The following is a 10114-nucleotide window of genomic DNA, read 5'->3' as shown; positions in this document are numbered from 1 at the left end:
TCCAAGCTGTTTAAAGGCACAGTCAACTCAGTGTATATAAACTTCTGACCCACTAGAATTGTGACACTGAAATATTCGGTCTGTAAACAATTGTTGGAAACATTACTTGTGTCATGCACAAAGTAGATGTCCTAACCGACTTGCCAAAACTATAGTTTGTTAACAAGACATTTGTGGAGTGGTAGTAAAGTTAAAATTGTAGTTTTAATGACTCCAACCTAAGCTATGTAAACTTCCGACTTCAACTGTAGTTCTTGGGGTATGCATCTATCAATACTGAACTGCAAGTATCATTCCATTCCACCTAGTGAAAATTATTGGGTGTTAGTTTGCGTTTACTTAAGTAGGCCTATTGGTCACTTTAAAAGCATTTTCGATTTTTGTCAGTCAGCAACATTGTCTAGCCTGACGATTCGCTGACATTTACGTCCGTGGGCGTGGCCTGTGTTTGGCCAGAGCAAGGAGTGTTGGTGGGAGAGACTAAAAGGACACACCTGACGCTTAAACCACCTAGCAAAAAAAACTAAAACCGACCCTTACCTTAACCAAACCCTAAACCTAAGTTTAATCAATTCTGAAATTAAATATCGTTTTGGGCGTCAGGCGTGTCCTTGTAGACTTTTATCCAGTGTGGGTAGCCAGGCAAACCACCCGACACTGGATTGGTGCAGCTATGGACAAATTGGCGCCATTTTGAAGCCGAGAGGAGGACCACAGCCGTAGAGCGAAAGACGATTGGCTACAATTCATCAAATAAGGTAGTATTTCATTAAAACCCGATTAACATGTTGTGTATTGTATTCCAACAAGGCATGAAGTCGATTTTGTACTGCAACGAAGAGGCGACAGATTAATTGAAATAGCTAACTATGATTCAAATGACGTATTTGTAATGCATTTGATTGTAGTGGCTAGCCATAGCTTGCGTGTGCCCACACTGTCTAGCTAGATAGCCCGCGTGTGTGTGACTGCAGTGTTATCATTGAATTGCTTCAGATTTGCCATCTAATCTAGTTCCTCGCCGCATACAACGCAGTCATTGAACCGTTGAAGGCTGTAACTAGCAGCTAACTAGCTGAATAAAAATAGCCTGGTCAATGGTATGGCGTTTGTCTAACCATAACTCCGACTAGACGTTCGTTACGTCTCTCTAGTTGGAACGGTGCTATGCCTGAATGTGGACACCGCGAAGCCAGCACGAGATGCAGTATCTATGGAAAATGTACCTCGACCCAGGGATAGGCGCCGTGGTATAGAGAAGTTTCGCGGGCCCTCTCGCAAAGTCCGAGATAGGCCACCCCTTTTTCTTTATTTTCTTTGATGGGCTAGATAAATGTGCGGTGTTATAGCTAGTCTCATGCTATTTTGCCATGAGGCTGAGAGAACATTTTTGTTTTAGAGCTGAGGGATTCTTGAAAGACAGGATAATCAACTTTTCCCCCCACGTATTTATTTTAATATTTATGGCATTCACTCACTGCTCTTGAATGTAGTTAAATACCAGTAAATTCAAGAGGGTGCTACTAAATGAATGTCTAAACCTAGTTTTCTTTAGCGTATGCCATTATGAATCACGTACAATTAATCATTAGATTGAATAAACAGTTTGGGAACAAACTCCAGCTGCGTACCCCCTCTAGCACCAGGGTCAGTCCACTCTCAAATGTAGTTTTTTTGCTATCATTGTATAAGCCTGCCACACACACACTATAAGATACATTTATTAAACACCATGAGTGTGCGTTTTTTGTCACAACCCAGTTCGTGGGAAGTGACAAAGAGCTCTTATTGGACCAGGGCACAAATAATAATAATCAATCATTTTGCTCTTTATTTAGTCATCTTACATATAACACCTTATTTGTACATCAAACATGGTTAATCACTCACCACAGGTTAATGAGAAGAGTGTGCTTGAAAGGATGGACTTAACTCTGCAATGTTGCGTTGTATTGGAGAGTCTCAGTCTTAAATCATTTTCCACACACAGTCTGTGCCTGTATTTAGTTAGTGAGGGCCGAGTCCACTCTCACATAGGTACATGGTTACAAAGGGCATCAGTGTCTTAACAGAACGATTTGCCAAGGCAGGATACTCTGAGCGCAGCCCAATCCAGAAATCTGGCAGAGGCTTCTAATTAAATAAAATTTTCACAGAACCGCTTGTTGCAATTTCGATGAGGCTCTCTTGTTCAGTTATCGGTAAGTGGCCTGGAGGCAGGGCATGAAAGGGATAACGAATCCAGTTTGTGTCTTCTGTTTTTGGAAAATACCTATGTAATTGCGCACCCAGCTTACGCGGGTGCTTCGCTAGATCACATTTGACATTGTCTGTGAACTTGCACACAAAAAAGCATAAATTATGAAAAGACCTGTGTGTTGTCCTTGTTAATGCAGACAGAGGAGAGCGCCAACTTCTTAGCCTAAATTTTGTCCCGCACATTGGATATAGTTGCAGAGAGTCCCTGTAATCCTAGATTCAGATCATTCAGGCAAGAAAAAACATCACCCAGATAGGCCAGTCGTGTGAGAAACTCGTCATCATGAAAGCGGTCAGATAAGTGAAAATTATGGTCAGTAAAGAACATTTTAAGCTCGTCTCTCAATTTAAAACAACGTGTCAATACTTTGCCCCTTGATAACAGCGCACTTGTGTATGTTGTAAAAGCGTTACTTGTTCGCTGCCCATATCATTGCATATTGCAGAAATACATGAGAGTTCAGGGGCCTTGTTTTAACCTCTCTAGGGTAGGGGGCAGTATTTTCACGGCCGGATGAAAAACGTACCCAAATTAAATGGCCTACTACTCAGGCCCAGGAACTAGAATATGCATATTATTAGTAGATTTGGATAGAAAACACTCTGAAGTTTCTAAAACTGTTTGAATGATGTCTGTGAGTGTAACAGAACTCATATGGCAGGCAAAAAAACTGAGAAACATCTAACCAGGAAGTGAGAATTCTGGTGCTTGTAGTCCTTTCAAGTCATTGCCTATCGAACACACAGTGACTTAGGGTTCATTTTGCACTTCCTAAGGCTTCCACTAGATGTCAACAGTCTTTAGAAAGTTGTTTGAGGCGTCTATGATGAACAGAGAGCGAACAGAGGAAGTTGGAAGTTGTTGACTCAGGAAGGTACTGGCGTTCATTGGCACGCATTCACGTGAGAGGTAGCTGTGTTCCAAAACGTTTTTCAAGACAATGGAATCGTCCGGTTGGAATATTATTGAAGTTCTAAGTGAAAAAGGCCCTAAAGATTGATGCTTTACAACGTTTGACATGTTTGAACGAACGTAAATATAACTTTTTGTAGTTTTCGTAGTGACATTTTCCGCGTGCTTCCTACATTTGGAGTAGCTAACTGAACGCGCTAACAACAAGGAGCTATTTGGACATAAATTATGGACTTTATTGAACAAAGCAACATTTATTGTGGACCTGGGATGCCTGGAAGTGCCTTCTGATGAAGATCATCAAAGGTAAGTGAATATTTCTAATGCTATTTATAATTTGGCGGGGGAAAATGGCGGGTATCTGTATTGCCTAGTGTATTTTTCTGAGCGCAGTACTCAGATTATTGCGAAGTGTGCTTTCGTCTTGAAGCTTTTTTGAAATCTGTCAGTGTTTGCATAAAGGAGATGTTCATCTATAATTCGTTGAATAGCAGTTTAATATTTTATCAACGTTTATGGTGAGTATTTTTGTAAATTGTTGTGCTGATTCACCGGCAATATTGGAGGCAAAATATTTTCTGAACATCACGCGCCAATGTAAAATGGGGTTTATGGATATAAATATAAACTTTATCTAACAAAAAATGCATGTATTGTGTAACATGATGTCCTAGGAGTGTCATCTGATGAAGATCGTCAAAGGTTAGTGCTAATTTTAGCTGGTTTTCTGGTTTTTGTGACGCCTGTCCTTGCTAGGAAAATGGCTGTGTGCTTTTTCTAGTGTTGGAGCTGTCTTAACATAATCTAACTTTATGCTTTCGCCATAAAGCCTTTTTGAAATGGGACAATGTGGTTACATTAAGGAGACGTGTACCTTTGTTTGAGAACTTTGAATTATGACATTTTGTGGTTTTGAATTTGGCGCTCTGATTTTTCACTGGCTGTTGAATAGTGTGAACCGTGTGTCCCACCTGCCCAAGAGAGGTTAACAAAGTTAACCATTTTCACTGTAGTGTCTCAAATGTATTTCAAGCTGTCAGGCATTCCCTTGGCAGCAAGAGCCTCTCAGTGGATGCTGCAGTGTAGCCAAGTGGCGTCGGGAGCAACTGCTTGCACGTGCATGACCACTCCACTATGTCTCCCTGTCATGGCTTTTGCGCCATCAGTACATTTACCAACACATCTTGACCACCAAAGGCCATTTGATGTCAAAAAGCTGTCTAGTACTTTAGCAATATCCTTTCCTGTTGTCCTTGTTAGCAGAAGAGGATGTCTTTCTTAATTGACCCCCCCATAAACGTAACTGACATACACCAGGAGCTGTGCCATGACCGCCACGTCTGTTGACTCATCCAGCTGTAACGCATAGAATTCACTGGCTTGTATGCGAAGCAGTAGTTGCTTCAAAACATCTCCTGCCATGTCACTGATGCGTCGTGAAACAGTGTTGCTACTCAGGCGAGAAAAAAACATCACCCAAATGTATAGCACCGCTGGAAAATCTAAATGGACTGTTTGAAAATGTGATCACATTTTTATTTGGCGTACCCCCGACAGCATTGCGCATACCCCTGGTTTGGGAATAGCCGCTCTGCAGGATTATAGCCTTAATATGCTTGTACTTAACAGTGTTGATTAAATAAGAAGGCAGTGGTGTAAAATACTTAAGTAAAAATACTTTGTTCTACTTTTTTTTGGTGTCTGTACATTTACTTACTATTTTTATTTTTTACAACTTTTACTATATTCCTAAATAAAATGATGTACATTTTATACCAAAGTACATTTTGAATGCTTAGCAGGACAGGAAAATGGTCCAATTCACACGCTTATCAAGAGAACATCTCTCTATGGCCTCTGATCTGGTGGACTTTGTTTGTAAATCTTCCCTGTGGCTCAGTTGGTAGAGCATGGTGTGTGCAACGCCAGGGTTGTGGGTTCAATTCCCACGTGGGGCCAGTACAAAAAAAATAAAAATGCATGAAATGTCGCTCTGGATAAGAGTGTCTGCTAAATGACTAAAATGTAAATGTAAATTATGTCTGAATGTTGGAGTGTGCCACTGGCTATTGTGTGATCTGGTTTGCTTAATGTAAGGAATTTGAAATTATTACTTTTGATACTTAAGTATATTTAAAACAAAATACTTTTAGACTTTTACTCAAGTAGTATTTTGCTGGGTGACTTACATTTTTACTTAAGTCCTTTTTTACTAAGTTATATTTACTTTTACACAAGTATGACAATTGGGTACGTTTTCCACCACTGTAAGAACGTTAGTTTGTTGTGACTGTTGCTAGTTTAGACCGAGCAGCTCTTGGATGTATCTCTTCCATATTTCAGCGCTGGGAGGTGGTAACATTAAGAGGCATTTCTGCGCTTTGGACCAATCAAAATCATCTTGATACCCTTGTCATTTTCATCTCTAGATCCTGTAACCCTGTTTAGTCAATGTTGAGAGGGGCTGTTTCTATGGACATTTTAAAGAAGACTCAGAAATGCACAATAAAAACAGGACACATTTTCTCTGTGAGGGTAGATTTTGAAATTGTCTGTTAACTTTGTTAATTTGCAGATTTCATCTAGAAAAGCCCATGTTATCACACGCGAACCTGCAGCCACAAGCTAGTTTGTCAGTTGACGTTCGAAGTTGGCGCCATTCTGCCCACGGAGCAGTGACCACTTTTTGACCATGGTCGTAATGACATTCTATTCACTCTAATCATGCTAAATTCTCTGAGTAAATACTAAAAATGTTGAGCTATACTGAACAACAATATAAACGCAACATGTAAGGTGTTGATCCCATGTTTCATGAGCTGAAATAAAAGATCCCATTATTTCTCTCATTTTGTGCACAAATTTGTTTACATCCATGTGAGTGAGCATTCCTCCTTTGACAAGACAATCCATCCACCTGACAGGCGTGTCATTACAAGAAGCTGATTAAACAGCATGATCATTACACAGGTGCACCTCGTGCTTGAGACAATAAAAGGACACTCTAAAATGTGCAGTTTTGTCACAACACAATGCCATATATGTCTCAAGTTTTCAGGGAGCGTGCAGTTGGCGTGCTGACTGCAGGAATGTGCAACAGAGCTCTTGGCATAGATTTTAATGTTCATTTCTCTACCATAAGCCACCTGTAATGTCGTTTTAGAGAATTTGGAGGTACATCCAACCGGCCTCACAACCGCAGGCCATGTGTAACCACACCAGAGGAGGGGGAGGAGTATTTCTGTCAGTAATAAATCATTTTTGTGGGGGAAAAAATCATTCTGATTGGGTGGACCTGGCTCTCAAGTGGGTGGGCATATGCCCTCCCAAGCCTACCAATGGCTATGCCCCTGCCCAGTCATGTGAAATCCATAGATTAGGGCATAATTCATTTATTTAAATTGACTGATTTCCTTCTATGAACTGTAACTCAGTAAAACCTTTGAAATTGTTGCATTTATATATTTGTTCCTCTGTCCAATGTCTGTGCTCTTTTTCCCGTCTTTTATTTTTATTGGCCAGTCTGAGATATGGCTTTTTCTTTGCAACTCTGGGTAGAAGGCCAGCATCCTGTAGTCGCCTCTTCACTGTTGACATTGAGACTGGTGTTTTGCGGGTACTATATAATGAAGCTGCCAGTTGAGAACTTGGGAGGTGTCTGTCTCAAACTAGACACTCTAATGTACTTGTCCTCTTGCTCAGTTGTGCACCGGGGCCTCCCACTCAGCTTTCTATTCCGGTTAGAGCCAGTTTGCGCTGTTCTGTGAAGGGAGTAGTACACAGCGTTGTACGAGATTTTCAGTTTCTTGGCAATTTCTCGCATGGAATAGTCTTCATTTCTCAGAACAAGAATAGACTGATGAGTTTCAGAAGAAAGTTCTTTGTTTCTGGCCATTTTGAGCCTGTAATCGAACCCGCTGATGCTCCAGATATGCTGCAGATGCTCTGATGCTCACAATTTCCAGCTGTGCTAACAGGTTGGGCTGAACTCTCTGCCCAACCTCCCTCATATTCAATCCATTGTTGAGCACATGGTCAACCAATGTGGCTCTGATCTCATCTGAGATGATTGTCCTTCCTGGTCCTCCTCTTACTCTGTCCTTCACCTCTACCTCTTGCTTCACCATTGACTTCCATTTTCCTTCAAAACAGAAGAGCTCATCTGTGGCCTTTTTTATAGTGCTAAAGCTCTGATTTCTAAGTGAACAATTCAGCAAGTAGTGTTTACACCTGTGAGGAGTGGGTGTTGCCAATTTGGTGTATAGAGCTTGGCATTGTGATTGCCGTTGCTTTCCAAAGGGACTAAAGAGATTTTAATTTTGAATGTTGGTGCCTAATGTAGAGAACTGTGTGTAGTGTTTTGCAAAAATTGTGATCTAGAATTGAGAACTGAGTGTAAAGCAGGTATTGTGCTTGCAATTTTGCAGACTTGGTTTAAGGATTTGGTACATGAGTTTCAGGTTTCGGTGATTGAATTTCAAGTTCCAATTTTTAGTGTGTAAACAATTGGGAAAAACAGTAACCCAGTCCCACTCCATATCCTTTCAGCAATGGCCACAACCAGAAGACCTGATGAGTTCCATCGTGTGTGAGGGGGATTCGGTACCCCAGGAACTGTTGCATACTGTCTTGTTTAACCTGGTCCCTGCCCATAAGGTACACCATATTACTGACCACCACCTGGGTCATGTTCAATAGGCACCAAATGGAACAAAATTGATTGAAGCAGGGATTGAAACTGTTTCCTGGCTTCACCTTTTTAAACAGTAAACACATTTTGGTGTGTGTTATTTTGTTTGATGTTTTGTTGTTTTTGTTTGTGCAGAACTTGAACAAGCAGGCGTACGACCTGGCCAAAGCCCTGCTGAAAAGGACTGCTCAGGCCATCGAGCCATACATAACTAACGTGAGTTGTCGTTGTGGATTGTGGTAAACACCCATTGTGTCTTGCTAACACTGCTGGGCGTTAACAGTATTATGTATTGTGTGTACGGGTGCAGGGAGCGATTATCAACAAATATAGGTATAGATTCGATTTTCATCCTCACTCTATTTTGATATCAATAAAGAGGCCTCATACATTCGAAATACTGTCGGCTATTTTAATATAAACAACCAATCTCGTTGATTTTATGAGTCTTTCAAGCATCTCATAGAAAAGTCAATGTTTTAACATGTAAAATATACAAACACTGCAACACCTAGCCTTCGGAATACATGAATTTACAATTCGTGGCGATCAACCAGTAAACATCAGATTCATAATCATTTTTCAATTGTTGGCTAATTTTCATTAATTTCAATTGTAATTTCATGTCCGAAATAAAAATACATAGTTTGTTTGAATGTGATTCACTGAACAGAACTAAACAGATTAGGTATTTTTTGTTGTCAACAGCTAGCATATACTGAAGGTAAATTGTAACTCAACAGATATATTGTGTGTGTGTGTGTGTGTGTGTGTGTTTGGAAGAGAGGGAACAGTCCTGGCTGGAAAACTTGGCTGTAGAATCCATCTGCAGAGCCCTCTGGGCTCGACCCTGCCTGAGCGCATTAATCATTTCGCTCATTTAAAAAAAAAAATATATATATTTGTAATAATGACAATTACAACAATACTGAATGAACACTTTTTTTTAACTTAATATAATACAGAAATAAAATCAATTTAGTCTCAAATAAATAATGAAAAATGTTCAATTTGGTTTAAATAATGCAAAAACACAGTGTTGGAGAAGAAAGTAAAAGTGCAATATGTGCCATGTAAGAAAGCTACCGTTGCTCAGAACATGAGAACATATGAAAGCTGGTGGTTCCTTTTAACATGAGTCTTCAATATTCCCAGTTAAGAAGTTTTAGGTTGTAGTTATTATAGGACTGTTATTCTCTCTACCATTTGTATTTCATATACTCTGACTATTGGATGTTCTTATAGGCACTATAGTATTGCCAGCCTAATCCCGGGAGTTGATAGGCTTGAAGTCATAAACAGCGCAATGCTTGAAGCACAGCGAAGAGCTGCTGGCAAAAGCAGGAAAGTGCTGTCTGAATGAATGCTTACGAGCCTGCTGCTGCCTACCACCGCTCAGTCAGACTGCTCTATCAAATATCAAATGATGGACTTAATTATAATATAATATACACACAGAAATACGAGCATTAGGTCATTAATATGGTCAAATCCGTAAACTAGAATTTCGAAAACAAAACATTTATTCTTTCAGGGAAATATGGAACCGTTCCGTATTTTATCGAACGGGTGGCATTCGTAAGTCTAAATATTGCTGTTACATTGCACAACCTTCAATGTTATGTCATAATTATGTACAATTCTGGCTAATGAATTACAGTGTTTGTTAGAAAGAAATGGTCTTCACACAGTTCGCAACGAGCCAGGCGGCCCAAACTGCTGCATATACCCTGACTGCTTGCACGGAACGCAAGAGAAGTGACACAATTTCCCTAGTTAAAAGAAATCCATGTTAGCAGGCAATATTAACTAAATATGCAGGTTTAAAAAAATATACTTGTGTATTAATTTTAAGGCATTTATGTTTGGTTAGGTACACATTGGTGCAACGACAGTGCTTTTTTTTTTGTGAATGCGCTTGTTAAATCATCACCCGTTTGACGAAGTAGGCTGTGATTCGATAAATTAACAGGCACTGCATTGATTATATGCAACGCAGGACAAGCTAGATAAACTAGTAATATCATCAACCATGTGTAGTTAACCTCTCTGGGCTAGGCGGGACGAATTCGTCCCACCTACGTAACAGCCACTTGAATCATGTGGCGCGATTTTCAAAACCTTTGAAATGCTATTACTTCAATTTCTCAAACATATGACTATTTTACAGCTATTTAAAGACAAGACTCTCGTTAATCTAACCACACTGTCCGATTTCAAAAAGGCTTTACAACGAAAGCAAAACATTAGAT

At 40.0% G+C, this 10114-nt stretch overlaps 1 protein-coding gene across 4 annotated transcripts in view; it reads left to right on the top strand.

Moving 5' to 3' along the window:
* Positions 1 to 432: 432 nt before the first annotated feature.
* LOC106580637 (uncharacterized) overlaps positions 433 to 10114 on the top strand; it is a 45936-nt gene continuing 36254 nt past the window's right edge. For 2 of the 4 annotated variants that reach the window (XM_082966431.1, XM_082966428.1), the window contains exons 1-2: positions 434 to 758; positions 7998 to 8078. The gene's annotated coding sequence lies outside the window, so the exon portion shown is untranslated. Of the gene's footprint in view, positions 759 to 5277; positions 7829 to 7997; positions 8079 to 10114 lie in introns of those variants that run through there. The other 2 variants (XM_082966429.1, XM_082966430.1) reach the window with 2 other exon arrangements.

This window comes from Salmo salar, chromosome 20 (genome assembly GCF_965601325.2).
Source record: "Salmo salar chromosome 20, fSalSal1, whole genome shotgun sequence".
NCBI classification, from domain to species: Eukaryota; Metazoa; Chordata; class Actinopteri; order Salmoniformes; family Salmonidae; genus Salmo; species Salmo salar.
This window is presented reverse-complemented; position numbering and strand designations above follow the sequence as displayed.